A 24572-nucleotide genomic window follows, 5' to 3' on the forward strand; every position below is an offset into this window, starting at 1 on the left:
GTGTTAAAAATCGCACACAAATACACAACACTTGATTCGCACGTATGTGCTTGTACGGATCTTCGACGTCACTGTAAGGATTCTGTGTACTTTTCACACAGAGTACCCTACACCGGTTTTCGAGTACAGCAAGTGACCTGGCACGTGAGTCATCCTCTTCCTCTAAAAATGTAAATTTGAATTTGTCACCTGTCATCCGCATTGCTGCCATCTTAACGGGCCTAAACCTTAGTACTACCAACTTAACCTCACTAGCGTGAGATAAACAAATCCACGTGCAGCTGTCATCCGCCATCTTTAATCTATGGAGCACAGTGCTGCCCTCTTTAGCTACTTACCTTTGAAATGTGGTGGCGGATAATTTGAAAAATGATTTTTGACAGCAGCCATCTTGCATCGCAAACCTCAGTGCTGCCCTCTTTAGCTAGACACCTTTGAAATGTGGTGGTAGACAATTCCACGTGACAGCAGCCATCTTTGAGCACAGTGCTGCCCTCTTTGTGGTGCCGGCAAATTCCACGTACTCTACAAACTCACGTGCTTTTTTCTGACAGCTGTCATCCGCCATCTTGCATCACAAACCTCAGTGCTGCACTTTTAGCTAGATACCTTTGAAATGTGGTGGCGGCAATTTGAAAAATTCTACATTCTCTTGTTTGGAAACAAACCTATGCGCTGTCATCCACCATCTTTAAACCACAGAACACCGTGCTGCCCTCTTGCGTCAGCTGTCATCCGCCATCTTTAAACTACAGAGCACCGTGCCGCACTCTTGCGTCAGCTTTCATCCGCCATCATTAAACTACAGAGCACCGTACCGCACTCTTGCGGGCATTTCCGTCAGCTGTCATCCGCCATCTTTAATCAATAGAGCGCAGTGCCGCACTCTATGTGGTGGTGACAAATTCCACATTCGCCATCTTTAACCTACAGAGCGCCGCGCTGCACTCTGTAGTGGTGGACAATTTGAAAAGCTGCTAAGAGAGCATTGTGCTGGTATCTTTATTCTTTGACATGTGGTGGTGGATAATTTGAAGAATGATTTTTGACAGCAGCCATCTTCAAACAACAGAGCACCGTGCTGTGCACTCTTTGTAGTAGCAGTAGACAATTTAAAAGAACATGTCAAGGAATACCTTTGTTCTAAGAAGATATTACAAGAGAAGTGATTAAGAATATAATCGACCGAGCTCGATAGCTGCAGTCGCTTAATTGCGGCCAGTATCCAGTATTCGGGAGATCGTGGGTTCGAACCCCACTGTCGGCAGCCCTGAAGATGGTTTTCCGTGGTTTCCCATTTTCACACCAGGCAAATGCTGGGGCTGTACCTTAATTAAGGCCACGGCCGCTTCCTTCCCATTCCTAGCCCTTCCCTATCCCATCGTCGCCATAAGACCTATCTGTGTCGGTGCGACGTAAAGCAAATAACAAAAAAAATATATATATATAATCGAACACGGTACTCGATACAACATATGATTAGAACATCGGTTGATGTGTTTACAATATATCTGGTGTATACCTTTGTTCTAAGAGAAAAACTAAGACTAAAATTTTGAACAGCTTACGTAAGATAGCAACTCTTATAACTTCCTTTACTTTGCTAAGGCACAGCTTTATCGAATACTTTTTTTTGCTAGGGGCTTTACGTCGCACCGACACAGATAGGTCTTATGGCGACGATGGGATAGGAAAGGCCTAGGAGTTGGAAGGAAGCGGCCGTGGCCTTAATTAAGGTACAGCCCCGGCATTTGCCTGGTGTGAAAAATGGGAAACCACGGAAAACCATCTTCAGGGCTGCCGATAGTGGGATTCGAACCTACTATCTCCCGGATGCAAGCTCACAGCCGCGCGCCCTTAAGCGCACGGCCAACTCGCCCGGTCTTTATCGAATATACAACGCAATCTGATGCATAAGGCAGTGCACATATCGCGTACCTGCATGTTTATACTTGAACACATACTGCTGTTCATAGTTCGATGTTGTAGAACACTGCATTGCAAGACTAGAATCAAACACTTTTGAGGAAAAAAAATTCTGTTCTCGACATACTTACCGAACTAGACGATACTATACTTACGAATCTGCTCAACACCTTCTTTCTTGCTTTTTTCTTCTATGAGTAATAAACAAAAACTCTATTTTGCAAATAAGGAGCGGTAGGAAGGTAAAACCTAATCTAAAATAAAAGAATATGCTAATTCTACATTATTTATTTACATCTTGTATGTACAAGTTTTATCTCGAATCGTTTTACCGTAGTGATGTTTGCGTACTTCCCCCTTCACAACACAATTCTTGTATGTACAAGTTTAAACTTGAATTATTTGCTGTTCTATACTCTCAGCGTACTTCTTATTATCTTTATACAATATGTACAGTGAATTGTGATGTAAGACAGCTTAACGTATATATTTTACAAAGTACACACCTCTAGCATAATGTTTGCACACACACACACACACACACACACACACACACACACACACACACACACACACACACACACACACACACACACATATGCATCTGCTTTATGTAAAGTAGTACCGATCAATACTACTATGCCCCCAGGCTAGAGTGTTGGTAGAATTTGGAATGACAAACCGTTTGCAATCAACATTATTAAGGGCTACCTTACTAATTAAATGAGTGTACAACTGGTGCTTCTTGCTTCTTATGACAGACATTTGCTTATGCAAAATAGGTGGATTACTTTTAATGCAATTGTTATAGTTTTCAAAACTTAGCTGATTCTGAACTACATTCTTTTTAATCCCCTTCAATCTCTTTATTTGTAGTTCATTTAAGAGTTTTATGCAATATGACTTGGATTTAGTACCTACAAATGAATCGATAATATTTCCAGCACATTCATCTTTCATTTTACCTAGAACCTTTTTGTTCCCTAGCGGTAGATGATATTGATTATTTGCAGGATAGTTACTTGTATCAAACCTACCCAAGTCTGGCTTTATATCATTGTAATAGTCATCAGTTTTGATTTTATAAATAAACGAATCGTTATCTGTGTAGAGCAATTGCGCATTATGCGCGTACTTCTTCATCATATAATCGTAATGGAATTCATACATGAGTGTTTTAGCCAATTCAAGTACTGCAAAGCCGACGTAGGTAGGTTTGTCATACTTAACCTTAACACGATTCATCTGTATAATAACTAAATTCTCATGTATGATGGTGCAGCTGTGGAAATTTGGTTTACTTATTAAATAGTTAGCACCATACCTTTTCTTAATATTTTCCTAGTTTGTAATCAATTTTACATCAACGCGTTTGTCAACATTTTCCATAGTCTTACCAAACACGCTGTTATTCATGAGCTTGTAGAAATCTTTTTCAAACTCGTTAACCGCATTCGTTCTTAAATTATTGTTCAGATCGATATATGGCTTTAGCCACGGTGACTGATTAAATTCTAGTACGCGATGAATTTTGGATAACTTCAAACCATGCTGCAAACACTGTTTTAAATTTCGGTAATGAATGATATACTTAGATTTATCACACAAATTGGCAATTAGCATTTTCGTCGTTGATGCGATGTACGGGGACTTCATATTTTCAGGGCAGAACGGTAAGTCATTATGAGAAGTGTGTAACTCTTTAGGATACTGTAAGTCAACTTCGAGGAAATAGCATTTATCAGCTTCATCGCCTAGGGCGTGCAGCTGTAAAGCATCAATTTCGCACTGCGTTAGCCAGCGGAAACCACTCACCGGTAGATGCTGACTCATCGCCCACCCATACTGATTATTAGCATCGAGATAAACGATATACTGAGATTCCTGACTAGAATCGAAACTCGGCATGTACTTATTATTTGCGTTGGAATACCGCCCGCTGTACTGACTTAGACCGCCTCGAATAGATGATTTTATAAAGTGCACGATATCAATATCGGTTAGCAGTTCCAAATACACCTGCGTGTATTTTAACATCGCATCCCAACTTAACCCAGGCGCAGTAAAATACTGACATGGGTCAAGGCTGTAGGTTTTCTTACAAACACAGCGAAAATTTTCAAAAACATCAGCTAACAAAAGTACATCCGTCTTTAAATATAAATCGGAGTATTCACCTAGCGTATGAATGTGGAACTGCCCCAGATATGTTGTGCATGTAAATAGTCATCATCACTAGTATCCGCTGAATTCAGCGAGCTGTAAAAGGATTGTTTCGATGGTAAGGCACGTTCTTCGAGGCGTTCTAAGCAGTCAAGATATTCATAACAAAAAACACCCTTACGCCGAAGTATATTAAACTGCGCTTCTTCGGGAAAAACGCGTCGAATTTCCGTAAATTGTTCTGGCTGTAAATGACTAGAAAGTTTATCGAGGCTACTCGCCATAAAGCGAAACAAGTCAAGGAATCTCAGTTTTATAGAATGCTCCGTATCTACTTTTACAGACTTTGCAAACGCAATGTACCGCTCTTTATTCTGAGGGATTATATCTACTTTTTCACCTGAAGCTCGGAATTGTGAAATGATGAAATGAGAGTCGTAACCAGATAAGTTATGAAAAATTATAGGGATAAATTTAGGAACTCTATACTTAAGATTACAGCTATAATGAGCGGCACATCTGTAGAAACCGGTTAAATGATCATGATCAACAACTTTAGGGGCATTTTCGGAAAATTACCCATCGCAAATGCTACACTGTGTAGCACGTTCATGATCATTTAACTGAATTTCGGTGAGTGGCTTCATAGGAATATTACTATTTAGAATACGACCAAGACGAACTGCACCACTTACAAGTCTTTCTAAAAATACTTTAGCAGCATCATGTCCTCGATACAACTCTCACTTGTTAAGCGTACTATCATAACTACACTTAATGTACACTGACTGACAGAGCAAATGCAACACCAAGAAGGAGTGGTTCGAAAGGGATGAAAGTTGGGGAAAAACAGAGATGGCACGGACGAATAATTGATGTTTATTTCAAACCGATATGCAGGTTACACAATGCGCACGGCATCGACTCAGTAGAATGTAGGACCACAGCGAGCGGCGATGCACGCAGAAACACGTCGAGGTACAGAGTCAATAAGAGTGCGGATGGTGTCCTGAGGGATGGTTCTCCATTCTCTGTCAACCATTTGCCACAGTTGGTCGTCCGTACGAGGCTGGGGCAGAGTTTGCAAACGGCGTCCAATGAGATCCCACACGTGTTCGATTGGTGAGAGATCCGGAGAGTACGCTGGCCACGGAAGCATCTGTACACCTCGTAGAGCCTATTGGGAGATGCGAGCAGTGTGTGGGCGGGCATTATCCTGCTGAAACAGAGCATTGGGCAGCCCCTGAAGGTACGGGAGTGCCACCGGCCGCAGCACATGCTGCACGTAGCGGTGGGCATTTAACGTGCCTTGAATACGCACTAGAGGTGACGTGGAATCATACGCAATAGCGCCCCAAACCATGATGCCGCGTTGTCTATCGGTAGGGCGCTCCACAGTTACTGCCGGATTTGACCTTTCTCCACGCCGACGCCACACTCGTCTGCGGTGACTATCACTGACAGAACAGAAGCGTGACTCATCGGAGAACACGACGTTCCGCCATTCCCTCATCCAAGTCGCTCTAGCCCGGCACCATGCCAGGCGTGCACGTCTATGCTGTGGAGTCAATGGTAGTCTTCTGAGCGGACAGCGGACGCCGGGAGTGCAGGCCTCCTTCAACCAATCGACGGGAAATTGTTCTGGTCGATATTGGAACAGCCAGGGTGTCTTGCACATGCTGAAGAATGGCGGTTGACGTGGCGTGTGGGGCTGCCACCGCTTGGCGGCGGATGCGCTGATCCTCGCGTGCTGACGTCACTCGGGCTGCGCCTGGACCCCTCGCACGTGCCACATGTCCCTGCGCCAACCATCTTCGCCACAGGCGCTGCACCTGGGACACATCCCTATGGGTATCGGCTGCGATTTGACGAAGCGACCAACCTGCCCTTCTCAGCCCGATCACCATACCCCTCGTAAAGTCGTCTGTCTGCTGGAAATGCCTCCGTTAACGGCGGCCTGGCATTCTTAGCTATACACGTGTCCTGTGGCACACGACAACACGTTCTACAATGACTGTCGGCTGAGAAATCACGGTACGAAGTGGGCCATTCGCCAACGCCGTGTCCCATTTATCGTTCGCTACGTGCCCAGCACAGCGGCGCATTTCACATCATGAGCATACCTCAGTGACGTCAGTCTACCCTGCAATTGGCATAAAGTTCTGACCACTCCTTCTTGGTGTTGCATTTGCTCTGTCAGTCAGTGTAATACGCGAGGCTATACGGGACATGCATGTGCGTAGTATTAGTGAAAGTGTTGTCAGGATTAGGTGAGCATGTGTTGCATGGCGTGAGGATGGCTTCAAAGTCTGCATAAATCACGAACGGTACCCACATCTGCTTGTGAAAATTTGTAAATTTTAAAACATTATTGCCCGTAGTAGGTATCTCTATACGTACATGATTGCAGTCATTCTTGGAATGCTTCGTTAACTGATCTTCAGTTCTAAAATACTGCAAGCATCCATCACATAGCCACTTTTTACACCTTTCTTTGGACAACTGACTACCAAGAAGTCTACTCAGATTTTTAATCCAGCAAAAGTGGCTATTTTCACTGTTTTCAATATAGAGTAAGTTAACATGAGTACTCTTCTTATGACATGTATAATACAGAGGACCTACTACAGACTTTTTCTCTACACCATACACATTAATGCTGATGTTATTTAGTTCCTCAAAGCGCTTAATATCCTTTATCTGCACAGGAAATTCTATACTATCGAAATTTAGCTGCGTTGAATAGTGTGGATACGATGATGTTCTATTCGCTACATTCGATTTAGCAGGATTTAAAGCCGACATCACCGCCCATGCTTCGTCATTGTTTTGGATGTTTACAACAGCTTCTTTTCGCTGAATCCATGTCGGCAGCTCGATGTGTGAAGATCCTCGCATATTATTGTACTTATTGATGTTAACTTCTAGATACATTATTTCAACTAAAGCCCACCCAGATTCCTTTTCCTGAAAATCCTCGCTCTTAGTTGAAATAATGTTAGAGACATCCCTAAGTACATCACCAAAATTAGTAGACTCACTTATGACAAACTTCTTCGTATTAAATGATTTAATGTCCGTTATTTCGGATTCATCCGTGCTTTTAATGTGAATAGTTTGAAGTTCATTTTTCCTAGGTTTTTTACTACTAGTACTTTCTACAGCTACATCAGTAGCTGCACGCTTTTTCCCTACTACCTGAGGGCAAGTAGATATTTGATGTACCTCTGCTAAATGAGCCTGATATTGCTCTACATTAGCGAAGTACAGCCCACAAACTTCACATAAAGCGGATGTTATGCTAGGGTGTTTTAATTTTTATGCCGCGTAAGGGCATCTACCCTCGTAAACGTCGCCTCACACTGCTCGCAGGTGAACATAGTAGACGCTTCTCCATGTTTCATTTTTAAATGTCGTGTAAGAGCATCTCGTCTTGTAAACGTTACATTGCATTCCTCACAGCAGGGGAACATCTAAAAAGAGAACAACCAATAGAGATTAGGTGAAAGTTACGATGTTCGGATGAAACCAAGTTTCAACGTATAGAGGTCGGACATGGCTGTGAGTTTGAAATTATAAGATTAACCTCGTCTATAGCATGAGGATTGAAGAGAACGACTATTTATCAAGAGACTAAAGTTACGATGTTCGGAAGAAACCAAGTTTCAACGTATACAGGTCGGACATTGCTGTGAGTTTGATATTATATGTTTAACCTCGTCTATAGCATGAGGATTGAAGAGAACAACTATTTATGATTAGCTTAAAGTTAAGATGTTCAGAAGAAACCAAGTTTCAACGTATAGAGGTCAGACATTGCTGTGAGTTTGAAATTATAAGATTAACCTCTTCTATGACATGCAGATTAAAGAGAATAACTATTTATCAATAGACTGAAGTTACGATGTTCGGAAGAAAAAAGTTTCAGCCTGTTGAGGTCAGACATAGCTATGTGTGTGTTTGAAATTATAAAATTAACCTCGTCTATTGCATGAGGATTGAAGAGAACGACTATTTATGATTAACTTAAAGTTAGGATGTTCGGAAGAAACCAAGTTTCAGCCTGTTGAGGTCAGACATAACTATGTGTGTGTTTGAAATTATAAAATTAACATCGTCTATAGCATGAGGATTGAAGAGAACGACTATTTATCAATAGACTAAAGTTACGATGTTTTAGAAGAAACCAAGTTTCAGCCTGTTGAGGTCAGACATAGCTATGTGTTTTTGAAATTATAAAATTAACCTCGTCTATAGCATGAGGATTGAAGAGAACGACTATTTATCAATAGACTAAAGTTACGATGTTTTAGAAAAAAACCAAGTTTCAGCCTGTTGAGGTTAGACATAGCTATGTGTGTGTTCGAAATTATAAAATTAACCTCGTCTATAGCATGAGGATTGAAGAGAACGACTATTTATCAATAGCCTCAAGTTACGATGTTCGGAAGAAACCAAGTTTCAGCCTGTTGAGTTTAGACATAGCTATGTGTATGTGTTTGAAATTATAAAATTAACCTCGTCTATAGCATGAGGATTGAAGAGAACGACTATTTATCAATAGACTAAAGTTACGATGTTTTAGAAGAAACCAAGTTTCAGCCTGTTGAGGACAGACATAGCTATGTGTGTGTTTGAAATTATAAGATTAACCTCGTCTATAGCATGAGGATTGAAGAGAACAACTATTTATGATTAGCTTATAGTTACGATGTTCGGAAGAAACCAAGTTTCAACGAATAGTGGTCAGAAATACCTTAAAATCTTCGCGCTGCAAACTGTTACTCGGATGAATAAAATGCGTACTTTCAAGCCTGTACCTCGAATGATAATATTCTGGTCGTACCTAAAAGGAAAGAACAAACATATATGAATGTAGTGTAGGGTACATCAGCTAACCTAGCTATCTTTACAACTCAAAGTTCGAAAACATACCTTAAAAATGCATGTGCTGCAGACTGCTACTCGGATAAATAAAATTCGTACGTTCAAGCCTGAAACTCGAATGATAATATTCTGATCGTACCTAAAAAGAAAAGAACAAACATATATGAATGTAGTGTAGGGTACATCAGCTAACCTAGCTATCTTTACAACTCAAAGTTCGAAAACATACCTTAAAAATGCACGTGCTGCAGACTGTTACTCGGATGAATAAAATGCGTACTTTCAAGCCTGTAACTCGAATGATAATATTTAATTGTACCTAAAAAAATAAAAGAACAAACATATATGAATGTAGATGTCTATTACCTAGCGTAGAAGTTGCTTTGCAAACAGTAACTAACAGTTCTGACTTACCTTAAGATAAAGGCTGAAGAATAATATTCACAGCAGACAGTACTTAGACGGGAGATGTGTACGTAATAAACGCATACAGAGAACTGTGAGCGCTTCACGCAGACTGCAGCGAGTAAATATGCTGCTTGTTACCAAGCGGATGTGAAAGTCGCTGACAACTGCAGTACAGTCGGAACTAAATGTTTATGCAACAAGAGCTCTCCTGAGGGTCTTACGCTGAGTTCTGCAGGCTGACGTATTTAAGCCGGAATCGAACCTGCTGTTGATGCCGAGGTGTCAGAATTTAAGAGTTCTGCAGCGGATCGAGCCTTGGAAAGTTAGAGCGCGATCCTCGACCTCTGGACTTAAACGGGAGGGTACTAAGCTACATCCGCGGTGTTCCTTACCTGTAGGCACTTAAAAGTATTGAGCTAAAACTACATTTAGCTAGAGCATGTAAATACACGTTATGACGATAGCGCAGGAACCTCGCCTAGCATTTGCTATTTTTTACAGCCTCCAACAGTAGGAGTTCGAACCCGCTATCTTCCGAAGTAGCGAGAATGATTGCGGGTACAAGAGTGTTGAGGGTGATTCATTTGTCGGATGGAGGTGATAAGCCTTGTGCAGGCTTCTTCGGTAGGAGTAGGCTATGTGCCGGTACCGGGACATCTAGTTATAAAACCCGCTACAACTGATTTGTCGCGTATACTGCGATTTAAAATCCTAGTCAGGGAGGGTAACCGGTCGTAAAACTATGGTGTATGATCTAAGAGGCGGGGTGTGCAAAAAAGCCAGCATTAAGTAAGGGCTGTTGATAGGGGGGGGCGTTAAACCTTGTGCAGACTCCTTCGATAATGATTGCGAGTACAAGACGTTGATGGTGATTCGTCTGTCGGATGGAGGCAATAAGCCTTGTGTAGGCTTCTTCGGTAGGAGTAGGCTATGTGCCGGTACCGGGATATCTAGTTATAAAACCCGCTATAACAAATTTATCGCGTATACTGCGATTTAAAATCCTAGTCAGGAAGGGTAACCGGTCGTAAAAACTATGGTGTATGATCTAGGAGACGGGGTGTGCAAAAAAAGCCAGCATTAAGTAAGGGCTGTTGATGGGGGCGTTAAACCTTGTGCAGGCTTCCCCGAAACTGATTGTGAGTACAAGATGTTGAGGGTGATTCATCTGTCGGATGGAGGTGTTAAGCCTTGTGCAGGCTTCTTCGGTAGGAGTAGGCTATGTGCTGGCACCGAGTTTTACCCTCTCCCTACGGTAGTATTATACATTCTTAGGCAGTTTCGAGGGTGTGCCAAAAAGCCAGTATTAAGTAAGGGCTGTAATGGCGGGTGTTAAACCTTGTACAGGCTCCTCCAACAGGAGAAGCCTACATGCTGGCGCCGTGAGGGCTCTTTCGATAGGGGTAGGCTATATGCTGGTACTGTGTTTTAACCTCTCCGTACAATCATAATATTGTATGTTATGAACTTACACGAGCTAAATGCTACTCAGCTAAGAGGACGTTCCGTGAGTTACAAGTAGCTTATCAGCACGCAGTGTCCCCGTTCAAGGTTAGTGCAGCCGGAAGATGCGTGTACAATTTCAGTCAACACATGCATTCCCCACCTCGCTCTGAATGACTGCGCCGATACAACTTCAAAGATAGTGTTCTATGCGGTAGAAAAAAATGTAACCCATAGCATGCTACTAAAGCTTAACACTGTAAATGTTTGGAGCTCCTGTTTTACAGCTAGATGTAGTTCCTAACGTAACAGGACCGGGATTAAAAATATGTTTTACAGCCGAGTACCCCCTTCCATAACATGAGATTTTAAATCGCAAGTACCTGTTTTACGGCCGGTTGCCCTTCCTGACGCGAGATTTTAAATCACAAGAATCTGTTTTACAACAGGATGCCCTTCTAGGATTTTAAATATCAGTATCTAGCCTCTTACATCATACACTATTGTTTTACGGTCGGTTGCCCTTCCTGACGTGAAATTTTAAATCACAAGAATCTGTTTTACAACTGGATGCCCTTCTAGGATTTTAAATAGCAGTATCTAGCCTCTTACATCATACACTATTGTTTCGACCGGTTGCCCATCCTGACGTCAAATAACTGGGATTAAGAATCTGCTTTACAACTAGTTGCTCTTTTTTTAACACGAGAATCGGGGTTTTATAGCTAGATGCTCAAAGCAGTATCTAGCCTCTTACATCATACACTATTGTTTCACGGTATAGCCGGTTGCCCGTCCTGACGCGAGATATTATATCACAAGAATCTGATTTACGACTGGTTGCCCTTCCTGACGCAAAACTGGCAGTATCTAGCCTCTTACATCATACACTATTGTTTTCGACCGGTTGCCCTTCCTGACGTCAAAGAACTGGGATTAAGAATCTGTTTTACAACTAGTTACTCTTTCTAACACGAGAATCGGGGTTTTACAACTAGATGCTCTTCTTAGATTTTAAAAAGCAGTATCTAGCCTCTTACATCATACACTATTGTTTCACGGTATGGCTGGTTGCCCTTCCTGACGCTGAAAGACCAGGATTTAGCCAGTTACCCTTCCTGATACAACAACACTAGGATTTTTTTAGACTGCACTTGGCTAGAAATAGCCCACACGGAATTATTATATAGAAAGAGAATTACCGGCTCCTACAATTTGGTTTAGTGTGCTTGCCTCTCACCCGGCAGTCTCGGGTTCGATTCTCTTGGGATTAAAAATATGTTTTACAGCCGAGTGCCCTCCCCCTCCTGATGTAAGAGTTTAAATCGCAAGAATCTGTTTTACGACCGGTTGCCCTTCCTAACGCTGAAAGACCGGGATTTAGCCAGTTACCCTTCCTGATACAACAACTCTAGGATTTAATTTAGACTGCACTTGACTAGAAATAGCCACACGAAATTATTATATAGAAAGAGAATTGCTCGGCGGACGACAGCTGACGCAAGAGTGCGGCACGGTGCTCTGTAGTTTAAAGATGGCAAATGACAGCTGACGCAAGAGGGCAGCACGGTGTTCTGTGGTTTAAAGATGGTGGATGACAGCGCATAGGTTTGTTTCCAAACAAGAGAATGTAGAATTTTTCAAATTGCCGCCACCACATTTCAAAGGTATCTAGCTAAAGAGTGCAGCACTGAGGTTCGTGATGCAAGATGGCGGATGACAGCTGTCAGAAAAAAGCACGTGAGTTTGTAGAGTACGTGGAATTTTCCGCCACCACAAACAAGGCAGCACTGTGTTCAAAGATGGCTGCTGTCACGTGGAACTGTCTACCACCACATTTCAAAGGTATCTAGCTAAAGAGGGCAGCACTGAGGTTTGCGATGCAAGATGGCTGCTGTCAAAAAGCATTTTTCAAATTATCCGCCACCACATTTCAAAGCTAAGTAGCTAAAGAGTGCAGCACTGTGCTCTATAGATTAAAGATGGCAGATGTCAGCTGCACGTGGATTTGTTTATCTCACGCTAGTGAGGTTAAGTTGGTAGCACTAAGCTTTAGGACCACCAAGATGGCAGCACTGCGGATGACAGGTGACGAATTTGCAGCTACTGCGATAAAGAGGGCAGCACAGTGCTCTGTATTTTAAAGATGGCGGATGACCGCTGTCAAAAAAGCACGTGGCTGTCAAAAAACACGTGGATTTGTTTATCTCGCGCTAGTTAGGTTAAGTTGGTACTACTGAGGTTTAGGCCCGTCAAGATGGTAGTACTGAGGTTAGCGATGCGTTGTTGTCTGTCAAAAAGCACGTGGCTGTCAAAAAAACACGTGGATTTGTTTATCTCGCGCTAGTTAGGTTAAGTTGGTACTACTGAGGTTTAGGCCCGTCAAGATGGTAGTACTGAGGTTAGCGATGCGTTGTTGTCGATGATAGCTGTCAAAAAGCACGTGGCTTTGTTTACAAATTCAAATTTCCCGCGGGTGGTGGAGGAGACCTCTGGGAGGCCTCTGGCTGTGGTGGTGGTGGAGGAGGCATCTGGGAGGCCTCTGGCTGTGGTGGTGGTGGAGGTGGCCTCTGGGAGCCGGTGGGGGTGGTGGCGGCCGAATCCCTGTATTATACTACTGATAGAACTTATCCGATATCAGGGAGTAGAGAGTGAGGTACCCTCTCGTATTCCCTCTCAACTTGACTTCGAGGTCACCATGACTTTGTAACCTTTTCTATCTCGTAATTTCCGCAACCAACTCACCTCAGTAGCATAGGCTTAGCATCTGTAAGTTCGGGCCTTAAGCCTAAGCTTCTCATTTCCATTTTCAAGGAGCGCAGGTGTTAAGCTCTGTTTTATGTAATGATGTTAGACCGTTGAGTGTCTAAGACAGTGAGTACTGTTTTATTTTGTAAAAGGTAGGTTGTGCCTTTGATAGGCCTGTAAGATGTGAAATTTTGAAAATGTATTTCTCGTGTAAATTTGTAGAGCAGTGCGGCTCTTCTTAGTGGTTTAAAAGAAATTGGGAGATTCGTTTCCTTGATTAACGTTTTACATTGTAATTATGAACTTCAAGCTCAGCCTGTGAATTTGTTGTCTGATTATACTTAAAGTCCCTAAAACTGTTTTTTCAAGCTTATGATCTAATGTTCTGTAACTAATTGTTAATTACTTGGCAAAGTATTAAGATTTGAAAGAAAATAAAGAAGGTTAAGAAAAGAAATGTGCCTGCAAATAATTAAACTTTAAAACCAATCATTCGATTTTCGCATATCCACCCATCCATACCCGCACCTTCTTTCGCTTCTGTAGACCACGGTATCCCCGTAACAAGTTTGGCAATTTTACTAAATTTGGAGGTGTTTTGCCACCCAGCATTCTTGACAATATCACAAGGAGCGTTATCGTGCGTGTATCCGTCTCATTGATCTTGTAAGAGGGTTTTAAAAACAAAATTAATTACGTTACGCTGTGTTTTCGCAATAGTACCGCTGAACGCCGTTGGAGTTGAACTCTTCTGCACGCCTGACTGTATGGTAGAGCCACCAAGCTGAGTAGATGGAAATGATACCATCGTTTGTCAACACATGGATGGTTCTACAATGACTAGTGTGGCAGTTGTTTTTGGTTGTTGTTGATTGTAAAAAGGAAGGTCCTCCCTTGCTGTGGTAGTCAACTCTAAATAAGAATCAATTGAAGGAAGGAGAAATGGTCGACCAGGGTTAAATTAATCGCCGGTCTGCGTTATGCAAACCAAGCTTTAATTTTTTTTAATTTTTTCTGCAAAATTGTGAATACGCTACCAGTTCTTCCTTATCTCACGCAGAAATGATTGATCAATTCAACCTTAAGTCGAACTGTGGACGAGTTCTTCTGAACATGGGCATCTAAATTATGTTTTAGTTGTGCTGAATTACTTCGGTGGTAATGAAATTATGTTTGGAAAGTAATGATATTGTGTTTCGGTCACCATTATCTAGTAGAGTTGTTCCAAGCTTATTTGGGGTTTGTTTTGATGTAATATTTTGAAGAATAAGCTTTGTTGAGCAACCATTTCAAAATTTGTTAAACATTATGCGTCATTTGTTAAAATTGACGTATTGTACTGGGTCGTGAGAATCTGTGTAACTCGTTGAGTGTAATATCGTGAAAGTCTATCCTGTTATTAAGTGAAGGGTGTATTAACCCAGCAATTTCTTAATTATGGTTTGATCTACTATACTCCGAGCTCGAGTGTAAATTAATGAGCCATAAATTTGTTTATTTTGACTAACTTGGCTTGTTTGAGCAGCCATGTTTCTTTCGGATGTCACGTGATGCGTTCCCATGGCTACTCTTAGTAAACGGCTTGTGGGCGTGTACTCCGTTTGTTTTGACATTTGACGCGCGACTCCTTTGTTATTGCTTTCAACATACTAAGTTAGATTATTTTTGAACAAGGCGACGGTTCGTGAGGTTCTCTACATAATTGATGTTTAAATATAATTTGATTCTGGAATGTTTACCTATTGGAGATCGCTTGTATTACCTTCTGATTTTGCTATTCCGAGACTTGTTCTCGTGGAACTTTATCTTGCTGATCGTTGGGTTGGGGATCCTTTATTTCGTTTGAGATGGCCATAAAGAGACTTTTCGGCTCCAGTATTTTAATGAATGTGTGTTCTTAGGTCACAAAATTGAAAATAAAATTTCGGTTATCTTGATAATTAATCAATGGGTTGTATACCGAAGGTAAAATATAGTTTAGTATCATCGGTTTGATGTGTGATTTAAAAATGGGGTGTTTAAAACGAATAATGTATTATTTCTTTCGAACTGACCTTAATGATTCCATTGGAGTTAAAGCGAACTGGTGGTTAATTTAATTTCTTTTTAGATCTTTAGATTGTTTGGAGACCTCATTAATTAATTTCAACTTATTTAAGACATTACCTTCTCATTTACATTATTCTTATTTTAGTCAGCAAATTTGAATTATTTTCTTCCGATGGTTCACCTGACCTCTTGGGTCTTGTTCGTTCCCATATATTCGTGACCTGTTTTGGAGCTGTGACAATAAGTGTTCTTTATCATTCTAATAATTTTTGTCCTTGGTCGTTTAACAACTATCGCTTGAATGTCAGGAAATTATGCGATACAAGTGGTAGCAGAGCGTGGTTGAATTTGTCTGGATAAGGCCCCTTTTGAGAGCTACTTATAAAAATTGATACTGAACTCTAAACATTTTTGGTCGCTAGAAATATTTCATTTTTTGTTAGATTTTCTCACTAAGTCAGCTTCTCGCGAAGTCCTTGCATATGGGTACATGTGCAAGGAAGAATTAACTTATGAACTTCAAATTAGGAAGCTCCAGTCTGGTGGCACGGTTGTGGCAGATATTCCCAAACTTAAAGAATCTCTACAGTTTCCCATTTTTTTCCCGGTCTTTGAGGAGGAGGAAATTGACGTGGCTCTGTCCACTATCACGAATAATGCCACCGAGCTAGCTTCTTTTGTTAGATTCTTTGAAGTAAGTGATCTTTATGCTAATCAACTTAAAAGAGTTCAATATAGACTGTCTCATTTTTACAATAGGGCTAGGGACATATTGTCTCAAAAATTTAAGGATGATCATGCTCAGGAAGCTACTAACTTCGTCAAACACACCTGTGACATGTCTAACAGGGTTAGTCAATTGTTGTACGGGGCCGCTAATGTTAAAGCAGCCATGTTCCCACTGTAAACTTGTCTACGAAAGAGGACTCTAGTAGGTCTATTGAGAGTAGGAAATTGTGGCTACTCAACAAACATCTGCCCCATCGGAACAAATGACGGATCAACTAAGAGAACTTCCGCATTCCTTTTTGAGTAATGCAGTATTTAAACCTTCTCAACCTCCAATGCCGCCCCCTATTACGTCGCCAGGTTTCAGCAGCTTACCCCACCCATCAGCCATGTTGCTTAAAGGCATATTCAAGTTCTCGGTAAATTCTACTAATGAGGTGGTATTATTTTTAAGATTCCTAGTTGAATTTCAAGACCACGTTTTGGTATTTGCTCTGACTCACTCACAAATGTTTCAAATTATTTACCCATATTCTGTAGGTGTCCTCTGGGACAAAATTGTGAAAGCAAAAGCTGACAGATGTTCTATTGCAGATTCCCATGCAAAACTTTTGACTAACTTTATTCCGGCTAGAGCAATGTCATCCCTACCAAGCACTGTTTCCCAGTACAGAGGTTTTGGATGATTTCATCCAAGACAGTAAATTTTATATTAGGGTATTCGCTCTTCATTCTCCAGGGGATCAAATTCTGCAAACCATTGTATGACGAATTCCTCCAGCTTAAAGGTCGTACTTATATTTTGCTTCTCGACCTCAAACATTCTCCGAACTTGAGGCACTGGCAGTGATGTACGCGAGCCCTCTCCGTCATCTAACTGTTCTCGGCCACCACCTAGCCGAACATTCCACACACGTAAGTGTTATGCGTGCAGATCGACTGAACACCTTAGTAATAAGTGTGCCTGAGTAAAATCTTGTGGAACTATAAACGGAGCAGGTCCGCCTCGAGGCTGTTTTGGGTGCGGGTCGTTTTCCAATTTTGCTAAAAATTGCACTTCGCTTAACAGCACAACGTCCTGTTCAACATTTTGTGCTGCCTCCACTAACCCAGGTGATGGAAGGTGACAATGTTCACCTTCCCGAGGCTCATCCCCCGTTAAATCAGGCAACGAATACTTCAAGGCAGAAACTTCCTTTAATTTGTTATTTGAAGGCCCCAGGGAATTCCTTAAAATTGCTTCTAAGACCCCAGGGTTCGTATCATTCCTGAAAATTGAGGTAAATAATGAACCTGTCTCTGAGGTATTAGATTCATGAAGCGTTAACTCCATTATTTCTGAGGAGTGTTACTCTAAATTGAAAGCCTGTTGTAAATTTGCGGACATTATTTCTGAGGAGTGTTACTGTAAATTGAAAGCCTGTTGTAAATTTCCGGACTATTGTTTGTCTTCTGTAAAATGCGTTTCGGCAAATTCATCACCGTTAGAAATTTTTGGCTTTATTTTTGCTGAAGTTCGCATCTCCAAATTTACATTGAAAATTAATTTGTTTGTGGCTTAGCAGTCGTCTTGCCCTCTAATATTGGGAGCCAATTTCATGCTTCATTCTGGCCTTGTGCTCGACATTCAGAGCAAGTAGTGCATATTCAAATTTGATCGTAACGTTAATATTCCCCTTTTGAAATGTAATTCTGTGTCATTTTCATCTATTTCGCCTCCCCAGAGTGAGATGTACTTAGATCTTAGACATCTACCTGGGAACCAGCCTGAAAGTATTAGAAGGTTGTGTCATTGTGTTAGTCCTTTCCTGATTTAGTTTTGGAAACCCTTGGTGTCACTGACCTCATTTAGTACATGATCGAGCTAACCGATTCTATTCCTGTTAGGTTTCCCCCTTGTAGGCTATGTCCACCTAAAATGGAGGCTCAAGAGGGAATCATTCATCAGATGTTAAAGGATGGTATTATTAGACCTTCAAATTTCATTAATCCGTAAGGTCGTATTACAATCTGTACCCCTTCCTGATCTTCATTCTTGTTTTTCATGGTTTTGCAAGGCTAAGTTCTTTACCATCTTAGATCTTAACCAGGCATACAATCAGATACCTCTGGCAGAAGAATCCAAACATCTAACGGCTTTCGCCACAGATTGGAATTTGTATGAATAAAACCACGCGCCTTTCGGGCTCCCCATGGGCGAGGCTGTCCTTACCAGACGGCTGGACATATTCTTCCCGACATCAAATTTGAATATCTTTATCATTATCTCGACGATGGCGTTGTGTTTTCAGAAACCTTTGAAGAACACTTAGATCAACTTAAGGAAGTTCTAAATCGCCTTCGTAAGACTGGGTTGACAGTTAAGTTATCCAAGGTAGCTTTTGCTAAGACTTCTATGTCATTCTTAAGGCATATAGTGTAGCCCGATGGTAGAGCTATCGACCATTCCAGAACGCAGTTCTTCAGGAAAGGTGTCAATTTCGAATGGAGGTCATCGCAGCAAGCTGCGATTGAAGATCTTAAATTAGCATTTTGTAACGCCCTAGTATATGCTATGCCAGATTTCTCTAATAAAATCATAGTTCAAACCGATGCCCGTTCGTCTCCTGTTGCTGCTGTCCTTCTTCAAGGAACGAAACTCTGTAGGGGGCCTATCACCTATGCGTCTAGGACCTTCTCGGCTCAAGAAGCCAAGTACTCCATCTATGAGTTAGAAGGACTCGCAGTCCTGTTTGCCTTAGAAAAGTTCCGACTTTATCTGGAGCATGTCAAATTTGAATTAGAAACAGACAATTCAGCCTTAAGTTGGGGTTTAGCTAAGCCTTGTCGTACCGGTCGTATCGCCCGTTGGGCTATCAGAATTTTAGCCATTCAGTTCGATGTGCGACACATCCGAGGATCAGAAAATGCATTCCACACACTCATCCTGCCTCAACTGAACCTGCAACTTAAATATAAACAAACTCGTTCTCTCCATAAATAACTAGAAAAAAATAACGTTTCAGTGCCATCTTTACCAACTGCGGCAATGTCTCAATACTTTGCGAGTGATGCTGGAGTGGGGTAAGGGCCCTGTCTCCTTCATAACGGCTGGAACACCACCCTTTCCGGCAAGGGCTGAGGTGCGGTAACTCAACCGCCTACTTCATCTTGGAGCAGTGTCTCTATATCTGGTCTGTGACTACCATCACTATGGCTATGTATCGGTTTTGGCGGCCGCTCTTGCCGTCAAACTTGAACTGTACATCCCGGACTTCTACGGTTTCAGCAAGACTTCAAGACTTGTTTTTCGACATAATTACTTACAAATGAACTTTCATGATGAAATTTTCCGACTACCAACCTCTACTTCAAATATTTCTAAAAAGCAAATTTTCTCAACTGTGTCACCAGAAGAAGGAATATGGGTGGAGGGTGGAGGTCCTGTACCGGAGGTACACCCGCACCTCACCTTTAAATGAAGCGCCTTGCAGAGTGCCACCTAAAATCTAAAACTCGCAACAACTAGTGCAAGAAGTTTGAACATTTCTCGACAGATGTCACTACTATAAATTTACGTTATGCCCTCTGGTGTGAAGATGAACTATTAAAATTCTAAAGTAATTTTGTAAATAAAGGTTTCCTAAACAAATTGTATATTCTTTGTTTTTGGTGTTTTAAAATTTACAACACTTCAATCTCTTCCCGCCAACTTAAGATGTTGGAGAATAGAAACATTTATATATTTAATTTTCATCCAATCAACATTGTCTGATAATTATTTAAATATCCAATAAGAGTTGGGTGTGTGTCGGGCCTTAGCCCAGAGTTTTCTTGAACTTTCCCCTCGGGTATATAAGCTGGCGTATTTTCGTACCAGGTTGTCTTATTCACCACTGCAGTCGAGTGTGTTTGTTCGCAAAGGAGGCGTCCACTAACTCAAGGTAATGACAGATCCTGATTTAAATAGTATAGTCTTTCAAAACAAGCTCGAGGTGAATGTTTCATGATTTTAGTAATGTAACTTCATTTATTAAATGTACATTTCAAACCTTAAATGTAAAATTCAAACTAGTCGAAAGAACTTATCCGATATCAGGGAGTAGAGAGTGAGGTACCCTCTTGTATTCCCTCTTAACTTGACTTCGAGGTGACCATGACCTTGTAATCTTTTCTATCTTGTAATTTCTGCAACCTTCTTCTTCATGTAGTCACCTCAGTAGTATAGGCTTAGCATCTGTAACTTCGGGCCATAAGCCTAAATAGTGTTTTAAGCTTTCCATTTCCATTTTCAAGGTGTCCGCCTCCTAACCATTTAGATTTTTTCGGCCAATAACTTTAATCTGCTGTTTATCAGAAAGGCCCGGTAGAATGGGTGAGCCTTTAAGACAGTGAGTTTTGTTTGATTTTGTAAAATAAATGTTGTGCCGTCGATAAGCCTGTAGGATTCGAAATTTTGAATATATATGTCTTGTGTAAATTTGTAGAGCACCGAGGCTCTTTTTAGTGGTTTAAAAGAAATTGGGACATTCGTCTCCTTGACTAACGTTTTAAAGGAGCAGTAATGCTTAGGTGTAAATTGTACTTGTGAGCATCATGCTCAGCCTGTGAATTTGTTATCTGATTATTCTTGAACTATCTAAAAATATTTTTCCAAGCTTATGATCTAAGGTTCTGTAACTAATTGTCAATCAGTTGGAAAAGTATTAAGATTTGAAAATTAAAACATAGGTTATGAAAAGAAATTAAACTGCCAATTTTATAAGTTTCAAATCAATCTTTCGATTTTCGCATATCTAACCATTAATGCCTGCACCTTCTTCCACCCCTGCATACCACGGAATCACCGCAACGCTTTGTGTCGTAGCCAACTGCTAAAATTACAGTTTCGTCTACCACATTCAATTTAGGTATACGCCAAGAAATAACCACACAAATCAATCTCTCAAACCAGCAGAAAACTCTTAAATTGCGAGTAGAGTATATCTGAGGATGGTCTGTTCAGAGAGCGCTAATTAAATCCTAATGAATTTGTGAAAATTCGCAAGAGAAAGTATAGTACAAGGCACCTGGAACATACACATGATCAGCAAGCTAATTCTTTTAAAGAACTACACTTTGATTGCCTGTATTGCTCATCGAATTAGAATTCTTCAATACATGTGGGTGAAACACTAAAATTAATTGGAGTTGAAATAGCACCTGCTATTGATGCACTCCTCACTTTAAAATCTTTCACTATGACTTGGAATTAGCTCCTTAACATTAGTAGATGATGGACACAAGTACATCTATGAACTGCCCAATAATATGAAATCTGTACACCGATTAATTAATAAAATTTGCTACGGAACGCCGAAGCACCTAGTCAAATATCTTCGAAGCATTAGCAGCAATAAATGAGGTGGAATACAGGATGTTTGTCGTATTACATAGAAGAATTGATGAAATATACAGAGTATGTACGCTGAACAGGGAAGATGAATCCGGTGAATTCATTACCTGATTCTATGGAGAACCAATATTAAAATTAATTATAAATCCATTTACGTAATCCAGGACAAACATTTTGAGTAATTCGAAAATGAATTGAAGCCAGTATCAGAAGCTCGAAATTGGCATCAAAGTTGAAAAATTCGAATAAAAGTTTCTCAGCCTGTACCAACTTCAAAAATAGTCAATTAGAATGAATGCTGATCAAGGTAATTCCCTTAGTTTAGTAATATGGCGAAATCTCTTCTTTTCTATCGTAACATATTTTTAATTATACTACAATGATATATGGTGGCAATTTTAAGAGGTTTTACTTTGGAATCGAGTTAGCAAAATGTCACCTGAGATGTCATCAAGCCTTTGACGATCTGAGCCTTCCAATATCACCCTACAGAATGATAGTCTTCTTCGTGTAGTAGTACGGAAATTTATCCGCCCTTCTCATCCCCAATATTTTTCCGTGGTATAATGTCATAGAATGTATTAACTGAGTTTAAATTTCCACTCAAGAAGTTTTGGAGCTTAATGCCTTAAGTCTCTTATTGATAATTGTGGACAGAACTCCAGAGGAATGGCGTTAGAAAATGGAAATATTCCTTACAAACATGATACAGGAACGGCACCTGATATCAACGACTTGGCTAAGTTTCGGTGTGAGTGTGCATACAAGCAGATTGAAGAGAAAAATTTATGACATTCGGGCATAACTGAAAGCACACTAAAATACAGAGAAAATGGGCCGTGTTGGGGAAATTAGAGCTGAGAATTTCAATTTCCGATTGTATGGTTATCAATCAATTTACAAACGTCTTGTATTATTTGGAATAAAATGAAGTCAGTATTAGAATTCGAGCTAAAAAGTGATCTAATCACATACCAGCTTCAAGGTGACGAATTACGTTAGTCTCAAATATTGAAAATATTACTTGAGTTTTGAATACACACACGGTAAACATTCCCCCGCATATCCCAAGGAAGTAAACCCGTGGCGTAGGCTTTAGGCACGGTTAATTCCACACATCTACTACAGCAACACGCATTTCCGTGTACACTGTAAATGCCGCCCACCGACTTCGTAGCTTCTGAAGTAGTATAATAAGCGAGTTCGGGCGCCTCCTCCCGCGGGAAATTTGAATTCTGGAGGGAAATTTGAATTTTTGGCGGGAAATTTGAATTTTGGCGCGAGATTTGAATTTGTAAACAAAGCCACGTGCTTTTTGACAGCTGTCATCGACAACAACGCATCGCTAACCTCACTGCTGCCATCTTGACGGGCCTAAACGTCAGTAGTGCCAACTTAACCTAACTAGCGCGAGGTAAACAAAGCCACGTGTTTTTGACAGCCACGTGCTTTTTGACAGACAACAACGCATCGCTAACCTCAGTACCGCCATCTTGACGGGCCTAAACCTCAGTAGTACCAACTTAACCTAACTAGCGCGAGGTAAACAAAGCCACGTGTTTTTGACAGCCACGTGCTTTTTGACAGACAACAACGCATCGTTAACCTCAGTACTGCCATCTTGACAGGCCTAAACCTCAGTAGAACCAACTTAACCTAACTAGCGTGTGGTAAACAAAGCCACGTGCTTTTTGACAGCCACGTGCTTTTTTGACAGCTGTCATCCGCCATCTTTAAACTACAGAGCACTGTGCTGCCCTCTTTATCGTATAGATGTAAAATTCGTCACCTGTCATCGGCAGTGCTGCCATCTTGGCGGGCCTAAACCTTAGTGCTACCAACTTAACCTCACTAGCTCGAGATAAACAAATCCACGTGCTTTTCTGACAGCTGTCATCCGCCATCTTTAATCTATAGAGCACAGTGCTGCCCTCTTTAGCTACTTACCTTTGAAATGTGATGGCGGATAATTTCAAAAATCCTTTTTGACAGCAGCCATCTTGCATCGCAAACCTCAGTGCTGCCCTCTTTAGCTAGATACCTGTGGTGGCAGACAATTCCACGTGACAGCAGCTATCTTTGAGCACAGTGCCGCACTTCTTTGTGGCGGGGGGAAATTCCACGTGCTCTTGTTTGGAAACAAATTCACGTGCTATTTTCTGACAACTGTCATCCGCCATCTTTAATCCAGAGAGCACCGTGCTGCCCTCTTTAGCTACTTACCTATGAAATGTGGTGGCGGCAAATTCTACGTGCTCTTGTTTGGAAACAAATTCTACTCGCTCTTCAGCTGTCATCCACCATCTTTAATGCAGAGAGAACAGTGCTGCACTCTTTGGTTGAAATGTGGTGGCGGCAAATTCCACGTGCTCTTGTTTGGAAACAAACCCATGTGCTTTTCTGAGAGCTGTCATCCACCATCCTTAATCCAGAGAGAACAGTGCTGCACTCTTTAGTTGAAATGTGGTGGTGGCAAATTCCACGTGCTCTTGTTTGGAAACAAACCTATGCGCTTTTCTGACAGCTGTCATCCGCCATCTTTAATCCAGAGAGAACAGTGCCGCACTCTTTAGTTGAAATGTGGTGACGGCAAATTCCACGTGCTCTTGTTTGGAAACAAATTCTACTCGCTCTTCAGCTGTAATCCACCATCTTAAATCAAGACAGCACCGTGCTGCCCTCTTTGTGGTGGCGGATAATTTGAAAAATTCTTTTCGACAAGCAGCCATCTTTAATCCAGAGAGAACAGTGCTGCCCTCTTTAGCTACTTACCTTTGAGGCGGTTAATTTGAAAAATTCTTTTCGACAAGCAGCCATCTTTAATCCAGAGAAAACAGTGCTGCCC

The sequence above is a fragment of the Anabrus simplex genome, chromosome 2 (genome assembly GCF_040414725.1).
Source record: "Anabrus simplex isolate iqAnaSimp1 chromosome 2, ASM4041472v1, whole genome shotgun sequence".
NCBI classification, from domain to species: Eukaryota; Metazoa; Arthropoda; class Insecta; order Orthoptera; family Tettigoniidae; genus Anabrus; species Anabrus simplex.